Here is a 10,707-nt window from a genome sequence, read left to right on the forward strand (position 1 = left end):
TATCTGTTTAGAAAACATTCTTGAAGATAATAGTTATAGTAACTGAATATTGCACCTAGTTAGGTCGTACAAAAAGACATAGCTGAAGGCTATGCTAAACTGTCGTCTCTGCAAATGAGAGCTAACAAAGTCGGCTGCACAACTGAGGCGAGTGCTAGGGAGTCTGTCTAGACTAGACCTGCCGTTTGGCGGCGCTCGGTCTGCAATCACTGATAGTGGCGACACGCGGGTCCGAGGTATACTAACGGAATGCGGCCGATTTGAAGGCTACCACCTAGCAAGTGTGGTGTCTGGCGGTGACACCACAGTTTGAATTACCACAACCTTTAAAATTTTGATGCGCATAAGTATGTATCCCGGAGTTTTAATGTGTCTCCTGCATACCACAAGTGCACTCTCTTGGTGAAACTGTCTGCCCTAGTGCTTCCACACCCCCTTCACACTTGTTCACAGGCTAAATACTGATAGTATGCCGTGTTCGCATTGACCATCTATTTCTAATTATGCTGTACAGATGGAGGTGATATTTTAATTTAACTACTGACAACGCCTTTGGCACGATTGTTTTATGCATCTCCATTGCAGGATGTGATTTTAGTAAGTGACTAAAAGTTTTTGTGCTTCTAATACTTTGGTAATTTTCGTGGTTACTGAAAGATATAATCTTTTTTTTCTTCTGTCTCAGTTATGATGCTATGTTTTTTCGCTAATGAAGGTGTCTTCCTGATCGGTTGTATTTCTGCTTCTGATGAAGTTGTACGAGGGTCGGTCAAAAAGTAATGCCTCCCATTTTTTTTCTACTTAAAAAAATTAAGTTAAGTGAAAAATTTGAATTTGGCGCCATTCCTCAAACCTTCTTCTGCAATCCACTGCAGTAGTAACTTTCTGTGTCAACAGGTGGCAGCACAGCAGAAGTTTGTAAGATGGCCGACATCGATGTTCGTTTGAGACAGCGTTGTGTGATTGAATTCTTGAATGCAGAAGGTGAAACGCCCATACGCATTCATGAAAGACTGAAGAAGGTGTATGGTGTTGTGACAGTGGATGTCAGCACTGTTAGACGATGGGTTCGTCGTCGTAAGGAAGCTGAAGGGCAAACACCGTTGACTGACGAAAAGCGGAGCGGCAGGCCGGTGAGTGCAGTGACTCCACACACATTCAGCAAGTTGATGATATCATTCGTGGTGACCGTCGGGTGATTGCAGATGAAGTGTGTCGCATTATTTCTCTTAGTAAAGGCAGTGTGATCACGATTATTAAACAATTGGGGTACTCAAAAGTTTGTGCACGGTGGGTTCCAAGAATGTTAACCGATCAGAATAAAGAGGCAAGGAAAACAATAGCCTCCCAACACTTGCAGCGCTTCCGTTTGGAGGGAGATGAGTTTCTGAAAAAAATTGTGACCGGGGACGAAACATGGGTGCATTTTTTTGAACCCGAATCAAAGAGGCAGTCAATGGAATGGCGTCACACAAGCTCGCCGAGGAAGAAAAAATTCAAAACTGTGCGATCGGCAGGGAAAGTTATGGCAACAGTTTTCTGGGATACAGAGGGTGTGATTCTGGTTGATTTTTTGGAGCAGGGATGCACAATAAATTCTGTTCAATACGTCACAACCCTCAAAAAACTTAAATCACGTCTTCAGCGAGTTCGCCCAACAAAATCAATGGCAGATGTTCTTCTTTTGCATGACAATGCAAGACCACACACCAGTCGTCACACCTCTGACGAGATTGTCAAAATTGGATGGGAAGTTTTGCCTCATCCCCCATACAGCCCTGACCTGGCACCATCAGACTTCCATCTGTTCGGGCCACTAAAAGAAGCTCATCGTGAGATTCATTTTGAAGATGAGGAGGCCGTCAAAACATCCGTGCGTCAATGGCTTAGGAAGCAGAGCTGTGATTTTTACCGTGCTGGGATACATGCCCTTGTTCAAAGATGGACCAAAACTGTAGAGATGGGCGGAGATTACATTGAAAAATGACAAAATGATCCTCAATGTTGTGGTTTTCAACCTATGTAATTGCATTTAAATTTCCTGACAATTAAACGTAGAAAAAAATAGGAGGCATTACTTTTTGACTGACCCTCGTATTTAGATATACCGAAACCGTGGTCAAGGATTTCAATAAATCTTTATTCTGCAACTGTTTAGCTGTTGTCATTTACCGTGAATAATATCAAAATATGTTATAAAATAAGCACTATTTAATTGCCTTGAATAAAAATGTCTGGGGAAACGAGTTACTTTACTTTTAGCACGACTTTTGAGTATTTGTAGAGAGTTCAGTGCCTCGGCTGACCGCGAGGTCAGACGAGCCACCATGGGACGAGCCGATTACCCCACGGGCTGGAGTTTGCCGACTCGCTGGAAGCACTGCTTTCCGCACCCGCCAGCCCGCAGCCGCCTCCTGCCAGTCTCCTGGTACTCAGCTGTCAAATTGGGCTGCAGCCTCCCCGCTGGTTGCCACGCTCCCAGCTCCAGTGTGCGACCTACCTTGACACTCCCGCCTCTGTTACGCTCCGCTTGCATCTCATTTCGGAGCCGTATTCAGGAGTATCACCTCATGAAGTGTTAGAAAATCGCTTTACCTCCGAAATATAATTCAGATTGTTAGCAGGTTAGGAAACTACAATGAAATGAATACCCCTAGCTGTATACAGGCGTTGATTCAACGGGTACAGTTGAAAATGTGTGTCCCGATCGCAAATCGAACCCGGGATCACCCGCTTACATGACAGGATTGGTCGTAGTTCATGGAAATATGATGTGAAATGTGTCTTTCAACCACCGTCTCAGATTAGCAGCATGATCTTGATTTGCGTATGGCAGGTGTTTAGCACATTCCTTGCAGTTGTGGCATGTCGTATATTGGTCAGACTATCACCATTGTGGAGGAACGATGTACAGAGAATAAGAGTCGCACAAGCTTAAAACAGCGGAGCAAATGTTATGGCAGAACATTGTCCAGGCACGTGTGTGTGTGTGTGTGTGTGTGTGTGTGTGTGTGTGTGTGTGTGCATACGTATTAACTTATTGCTCTTGAAACCGAGGTTTTAAATTAAAATGAAAGTCTCCGCACCTATTGAAATACCGGCGGTTGTCGATGATCTCACCCGTATGCGTTCCCGTTAGTCACCTTAACACTGGTTATTTTACAAATATGATGAATCGGCTTATTCATGAGGTAAGCAAGAGAAATAAAGCGGTAGGCATAAAGAGAAACATCCGAGAAATTGACCGTGTGTGTGAAGATCGCTTTCTTGGATGTTGTATGCTGAATAAATTGAAGGCCAACTGATCAGAAATAAATCTATGGAATATACAGATTAGCGATGTTTTAAGCTAACGGCTAGTCATTAACGGTTAGTCACGAATTACTGCTGTTTTCTTTATGTTTTACTTAGATACTTGTCTGTAATCGACACTCTATGCATCTGTCTTTGCATGACTATACATTATTTATAAATACCATATTGCTGATAATGTGCTTTTTGATGCAAGATTATTTGTGTTACTCTTGTTGTTAAAAAATCTGTAAGGTTGCTTGTATTTATAGTACAACTTTCAAACACACTTTCAGCCCAAATTTTCCTTTATCTATAACGTGCGTATAACAGGTACTGGATAATACCGGTCGCACAGTAAAGAGTACACTGAACAGCAGCTTAAGGCGTTATACAACAAAAAGTAGTTCAAATGGCTCTGAGCACTATGGGACTTAACTTTTGAGGTCATCAGTCCCCTAGAACGTAGAACTACGTAAACCTAACTAACCTAAGGACATCACACACATCCTGCCCGAGGCAGGATTCGAACCTGCGACCGTAGCGGTCGCCCGGTTCCAGACTGAAGCGCCTAGAACCGCTCGGCCTCAGCGGCCAGCTTCTACAACACGTTTAACCATTAACAAGAGCGCTGTCATCGATCTTTACGACGATTTTTTTTATTTTTTTATTTTAAGTCATCAGTCCCTTGACTGGTTTGGCCTCTCCTGTACCAACTTTTTCATCTTAGAGTAGCACTTGCAACCTTAGTCCTCAATTACTTGTTGGCTGTATACCAGTCTCCGTTTTCTTCTGCAGTTTTTACCCTCTACAGCTCCCTGTAGTACGACAGACAGAAGTTATTACCTGATGTCTTAACACTTGTCCTATACAGTCCTATACAGTATTTTTCCATATATTTCTTTCGTCGGAGATTCTGAGTAGAACCTCCTTATTATTTACCTTATCCCATGTTAACGTAATTATTATTTCTTGTTTTTTCCATTATTTGGCAAGGAGCCAATTTTAGTTTCTACAAGAAGACATTTTAAATCATCAGAAGATTACTTGTCATCCATCTGAAGATAGGTATCACCACTCTTTTAGTTACGGAAAAGGGTAAGAAAAATACAAGAACACAAAGAAGAAAAATTTCTGTTTCAAAACTATCCAGGAGAAGACTACTTTGTGAACAATAGCAGGGCATCCCTTGAAATTTAATAGCTCCTGTATCTACCATTACAAATACCAATACCCTATGTTTATATGCAAGACTAATAAACTTTCAACACGAATACTTCAAGATTTGAAAACTAAACAGCCCATTGTGGTTTAGTGCAGTGGTCTGAGGAATACTAAAGATTTCAAAAAGGCTATTTCATAAGATCCTTGTGTTGCCATGTGTGTACAAGTGATTAATTTATCCTGTGGCCCACTGATGGAAACAAACAGGTTACTACAAGAAAAGGAATTCTTCACTTAAAATACTGTTAAACATAAAACTATTGGATAAAATGCTATAACAATTCTGATGAAAGTACATAATTCTTATATAAACTGTGCATTTAGCGCATAATTATATGTTCATATATAAAGAAAATTTTCTTATAAACTAAGATGCAGTTTGCACATTTAGCTACAAAAATATTTCCTTTGTGAATCTAGTGCTTATTCTTTAAAAACGTTACCTGTGTGCTTATTCATGTATGTATGTATAGAAAAATAAAAAAGTGCTTCGATTCTCTTCCGTTCCGATTTTTCCACAGTCCATGTTTCACTACCACACAATGTTGTGCTCAAAACACACACTCTCAGAAATGTCTTCCTCAAATGGAGGGCTGTATTTGATAGTAGTAAACTTCTATTGGCCAACAACGCCCTTTTCGTCAGTCCTAGTCTACTTTTTATGTTCCCCTTGCTCTTTCCATCATGTGTTATTTTACTGTCTAGGTAGAAGAATTCCTTCGTCTACCTCGTAATAACCAGATTTGATGTGAAGTTCCTCGCTGTTTTCATTTCTGCTGCTTGTCATTGCTTTTGTCTTTTTTCGATTTTCTTTGTCCGTATACTCTACTCAATATACTGACTAGTCTGTTCAATCCACTCAATCGATCTTGTAATTCTTCTTCGCTTTCACAGAGGATAGAAATGTCATCTGCAAATCATGTAACTGGTATCCTTTCACCTTGAATTTTATTTTCACTCTTGACACTTTCTTTTATTTCCGTCACTGCTTCTTCGAGGTACATATTGAACAGCAGGGGCGAAAGACTAAATCCCCATCTCACACCGCCTTTAATCCTAGCACTTCCTTTCTGGTCTTCTACACCTTTTGTTTCCACTTAGTCCTTGTACAGTTTTCCCTTCAGGTTAGCCTACTTTTCTCAGAATTTAGAACAACTTGCACCATTGTACATTGTCGAACATTTTTAAAAATCACTAAATACGGTTCATCTATTAAACATTTGCCGTTAAACAAGACGAGACGCCTCTGGAACGTCCTCCAGAAGACGCTCGCTGGGCACTCCCTCCCCCTTCCCACCACTGCCTCCTGGCGTCGCGTCATTTCTCTATACGGCCGGTATCTCTGGCGCAGATGCACTGTTTACATTCCTCCCTGTGTTTGTTTGCCTCGCGGGCCGGGACTGCAAACACGCAGCATTCCATGTGGCTGCCCCGCGTTGATTGCAGCCCCTGGTTCCGCTCTGCAGAAAGTCCACAGAAAGAAAATTCACTCTGTGTTAAAAACTGTCAGGCATATGTTTGGCAGCTAGGGTCTCCTACAATTTGCCATGTGTACTGGGTAATCAGAAGACAAATTCTCTCGTCCTTAATTGCCCTATCAGGAAGTCCCTTAATTTTTCTCCAGCTAAGAGAAGCAACGGCTTTTACAGGACGCCTGCTAATTAAGAAAGATTCCTTCCGTTACTTCTTTATTTCCCTTAGCAAATACATCCTTCGTTTCGTGAGATATTTCGTAATTAAATATTACTGTTTTTCTGCTGGAAACACTGCATTCATTTACAAGTACTTTTCGAGACTAATTAAGACAGTGGAGTTGTAAATGTATTGTTATTTTATACATTTAGTCGGGACTTTACATGGCAGAAATTTATGCCCGCTTCTTGAAGGCAATATGCTACTACAACGAGAATTTCTGAAATGTTAGCACACATTAAAATTTTAATGTTTGTCGGCAAGGGAATTCGCGTTTTCGCAAGGTTTTCTCACAGTTTATCTTGTGGGGAGCCTATGTATGAGGCCGTTAAGCCTAGGACACTGAAGGGGCAAAAATTTTATATTGCCACTAGACCATTGCAAAGTTTTCTACTCCACATTTTATTTAAAAGAAGTCATAATTTATAGATAGTGTATTAGTCAATGGCATCATTAGGTACCCACTGGTCTGCTACAGACCAATCAAGTACAAAATGTGCTGTTACATACCCTACTCCAATAGTAAATTTTACGAGGGTTTAGTAATCTAGGATTAAGATATCCGTCGGCTTTGGGCTGTTCACTCATAAGCAGAGTGTCCCAGGAGAAATGGTAAACATTGAGGGATATCACAGGAAAGATCAAAGCAAAAACGTCTAGTAAACATGTGCTCTAAAATGCATACCTTCACAGCTATGAGCGCTTCTTCATCTCCAGTAGTGTTAAACAAATCTCTTCTACTACAAGCTCTTTACTTACCATATTTAGGAGAAGCTGTTATGAACGAAAACATGGCCTATAAATCCATACCTAACGAGCTATCAGCACATGTTCAGTAAAATATATGTTACACAGTAGCGAAGATGAAAAAGTGTTCCAGGATCTGAATGCATGCATGTTTACCAGACATTTCCTTCTTGTTTTGATACATAATACTACCTATCAAAATATGGGAAGTGAAGAGCTTGTAGCAGAAGAGATTTATTTCACAGAAGATGTGCTGAAAGGTATTTCTTAAGGATGCATTTTAAAGTCTTCGTTTACTGGGGTGGTTCGCTTAAAAAGATCGTTCTCTCATATCGTTCACTATTTACGTTTCCTCCTTGGACGCCATGTATAATAGGACTGAATATACTAGAAGTTTATGGTTTGATTACAATATTTCAAGTCATCAACTTGATCTAGAGAAGACTTGCAAGACATAATAATTGGTTTATAGTTTTACTTAAAATTTCATTTGTGTACTATACTGTACTGGATACATAACTGATGACTTTATAAAGAAACAAAGTATATGTTCTCTCTTGCTCAGATTCTCAGACTGTCTTCCATGAACTTTTATGCTGAGTAAAAATACTTCTGTACCAATTTGTCTTGTGAGTTTCTTCAGTAATTTAAATTAATATTGAACAAATTGTTTTATTTGACCTGGAAATGATTTTTAGACACGTATTCTGCACAGAGTCTGGTAATAAAGTTCCAAATGATATGTATAAGCAAAAAATTATTTTGATTCTTGGTCTTGTAATAACATTGAAATTGATTTGCTACAAATAAGCCAAGGTTAATATGAACGAAGATTACCATCTCATAGATGTACCGTAAGGGAACGCTTAGGACCGTTGCTATTCACAATATACATAAATGACCTGGTGGATGACATCGGAAGTTCACTGAGGCTTTTTGCAGATGATGCTGTGGTGTATCGAGAGGTTGCAACAATGGAAAATTGTACTGAAATGCAGGAGGATCTGCAGCGAATTGACGCATGGTGCACGGAATGGCAATTGAATCTCAATGTAGACAAGTGTAATGTGATGCGAATACATAGAAAGATAGGTCCCTTATCATTTAGCTACAAAATAGCAGGTCAGCAACTGGAAGTAGTTAATTCCATAAATTATCTGGGAGTACTCATTAGGAGTGATTTAAAATGGAATGATCATATAAAGTTGATCGTCGGTAAAGCAGATGCCAGACTGAGATTCATTGGAAGAATCTTAAGGAAATGCAATCCGACAACGAAGGAAGTAGGTTACAGTACGCTTGTTCGCCCAATGCTTGAGTACTGCTCAGCGGTGTGGGATCCGCACCAGGTAGGGTTGATAGAAGAGATAGAGAAGATCCAACGGAGAGCAGCGCGCTTCGTTACAGGATCATTTAGTAATTGCGAAAGCGTTACGGAGATGATAGATAAACTCCAGTGGAAGACTCTGCAGGAGAGACGCTCAGTAGCTCGGTACGGGCTTTTGTTAAAGTTTCGAGAACATACCTTCACCGATGAGTCAAGCAGTATATTGCTCCCTCCTACGTATATCTCGCGAAGAGACCATGAGGATAAAATCAGAGAGATTAGAGCCCACACAGAAGCATACCGACAATCCTTCTTTCCACGTACAATACGAGACTGGAATAGAAGGGAGAACCGATAGAGGTACTCAGGGTACCCTTCGCCACACACCGTCAGGTGGCTTGCGGAGTATGGATGTAGATGTAGATGTAGATGTATATGTAGATTTTTTTAATAAGTGGACAACTTGATTTTCTTCACTTCACATTGTGCATATTTATAATGATGATTTAGTATGTGTCAATATTGATATATTTTTTCCTGGTTTTCATGCTGGTTGCACTGCATATCATCATTACTGCAAATACCAGGCTATTTAATTTATTTGTGAAATATCGTATGTGCAAGGCCGTTGGTAAGGTTTTTATTTAATTACGTTCCTAGGAACTAATAATCTTGGTTTTATGGTGGATTTGAAAATCATTTATCTTCCATTGATTTGCTTTAAACATTATTGCTGAGTTCTTCTATAATTTAATGTATTTAGATTAAATTACTTATCTAATTTTTCCAGGGTATTTGTGACAGTTTGAGGAATTTGGTCAGTGCAATTAGTTTATATCATTACAGATGTGTCATCCACATATAAAACTTAGTGACAATCAATACTGAGCAGTAGATCATTTATACAAAACATAATATTAAATTTTGTGAAGATTTCTTGGGAAATGGTTTTCGATTCTGAAGCGTAATTACCTCTCTATGACGTTATAATCACTCTCTGTCTTCAGGTAGTTAGGCAAGGCCTAATTCAATGTTTTTACAGTTTAAAGAATTGCAGTGGTTCGCAGTTTCAAATGCAGTTGTTAGGTCACAGGCTCACAAGAAATTCTTGTGGCATACAGAGAGCTGCCGAGAGTGGACCAAATTTTGGTTATGTGTTTGTTGATTATAGATACTACGCTTTTGACTTCTTGAAACACATACTGATTTTTTGAAATTATATTAAATTTTGTATAAAAATAATAATTTCAAAAAATCATAATGTGTTTTGAATTTGTATTGTAGCAACATTTTCAAATATTTTCAGTATGATGGAAGAAAAGAGACTGGACGACAGTTTGCTATATGTTTCTTGCACACCTTTTTTGATTAGTGATTTAATTCCATGTACCTTCAGAATATCAGAAATACAATTCGCTACAAAGGACTCATTAACTACCGTGGTTAGTGGCCGCACATTAATTTTAGAGACTGTTTTTAACACTTTGTTTGGTTTTGTGTCCCAACCTACTAATGTCTTATTTTTTAATGATAGTATTTCATTTTCTACGCCTTCATCTGCAGTTTTACTAAATTTGTTGGGAGGTTTACCTTCAGATTCCTCAGTGTCAAGGAAATCAACCTTATTTGTGCAATTTTCTACATCACTGTCTGTTTTATTTACGTTTATGTAGAATCCATTAAATAGTTCTTATATTTGAAAGGGAGTTTCAATAGTTTTGTCGGATACCTTGATTTCAGAAATATCTTGATCGAAAGCTGTAGTTCCAGTTTTTCTTTTATGACCGACCATTGTGCCTTTGGTTTATTTACTTTCCAAAATAAATCTTTTTATCATTCACTGCATATTTTACTTTCTTTACAGACTTCTTAAAAATAGTTTTGTAATCTTTTACGTTGGTAATGAAGACATTACTTTTGTTGTGCTTTAGTTCCCTGTGTCGATATAGTTTTCCATCTTATTTTATTAACTAGTTTTTATGTGATATGGTAAGGGATAGCGTTTCACTGAAAACATGCACTATTTTTTCCACGGATTTAGAAAACAATTTCAGAACCTCTGTAGTCCACTGAACCTTATTTACTCTGTGAGGGGAAGGTCTGACACTCCAATAATAAATAGGTGCTAAGATAATACACAATCCCAAACTTTATTCGAATAATTGATGCAACATGTATCCTCGGAAAATTCTTTAGACTCTATCATTGTCCTGTTGGCACTGGTCGCAGAACTGAACGATATGCAAGTCCCTTTTCTTCTTATAATGTTTGTCACTGTAGTTTGTGTTGCTGATCGTCCTATTTTCTTCAAACGTGGAGACTGTCAGAATACGGAAGATGAGTAAGCAGCGGTTTCGCTTCTTTAATGCTGTCTAGGCCATCTACGTCGTCGCGAATACCTGTGTGGACCTTTAACCAGATAGATG

This window comes from Schistocerca gregaria, chromosome 7, assembly GCF_023897955.1.
Source record: "Schistocerca gregaria isolate iqSchGreg1 chromosome 7, iqSchGreg1.2, whole genome shotgun sequence".
Taxonomy (NCBI): domain Eukaryota; kingdom Metazoa; phylum Arthropoda; class Insecta; order Orthoptera; family Acrididae; genus Schistocerca; species Schistocerca gregaria.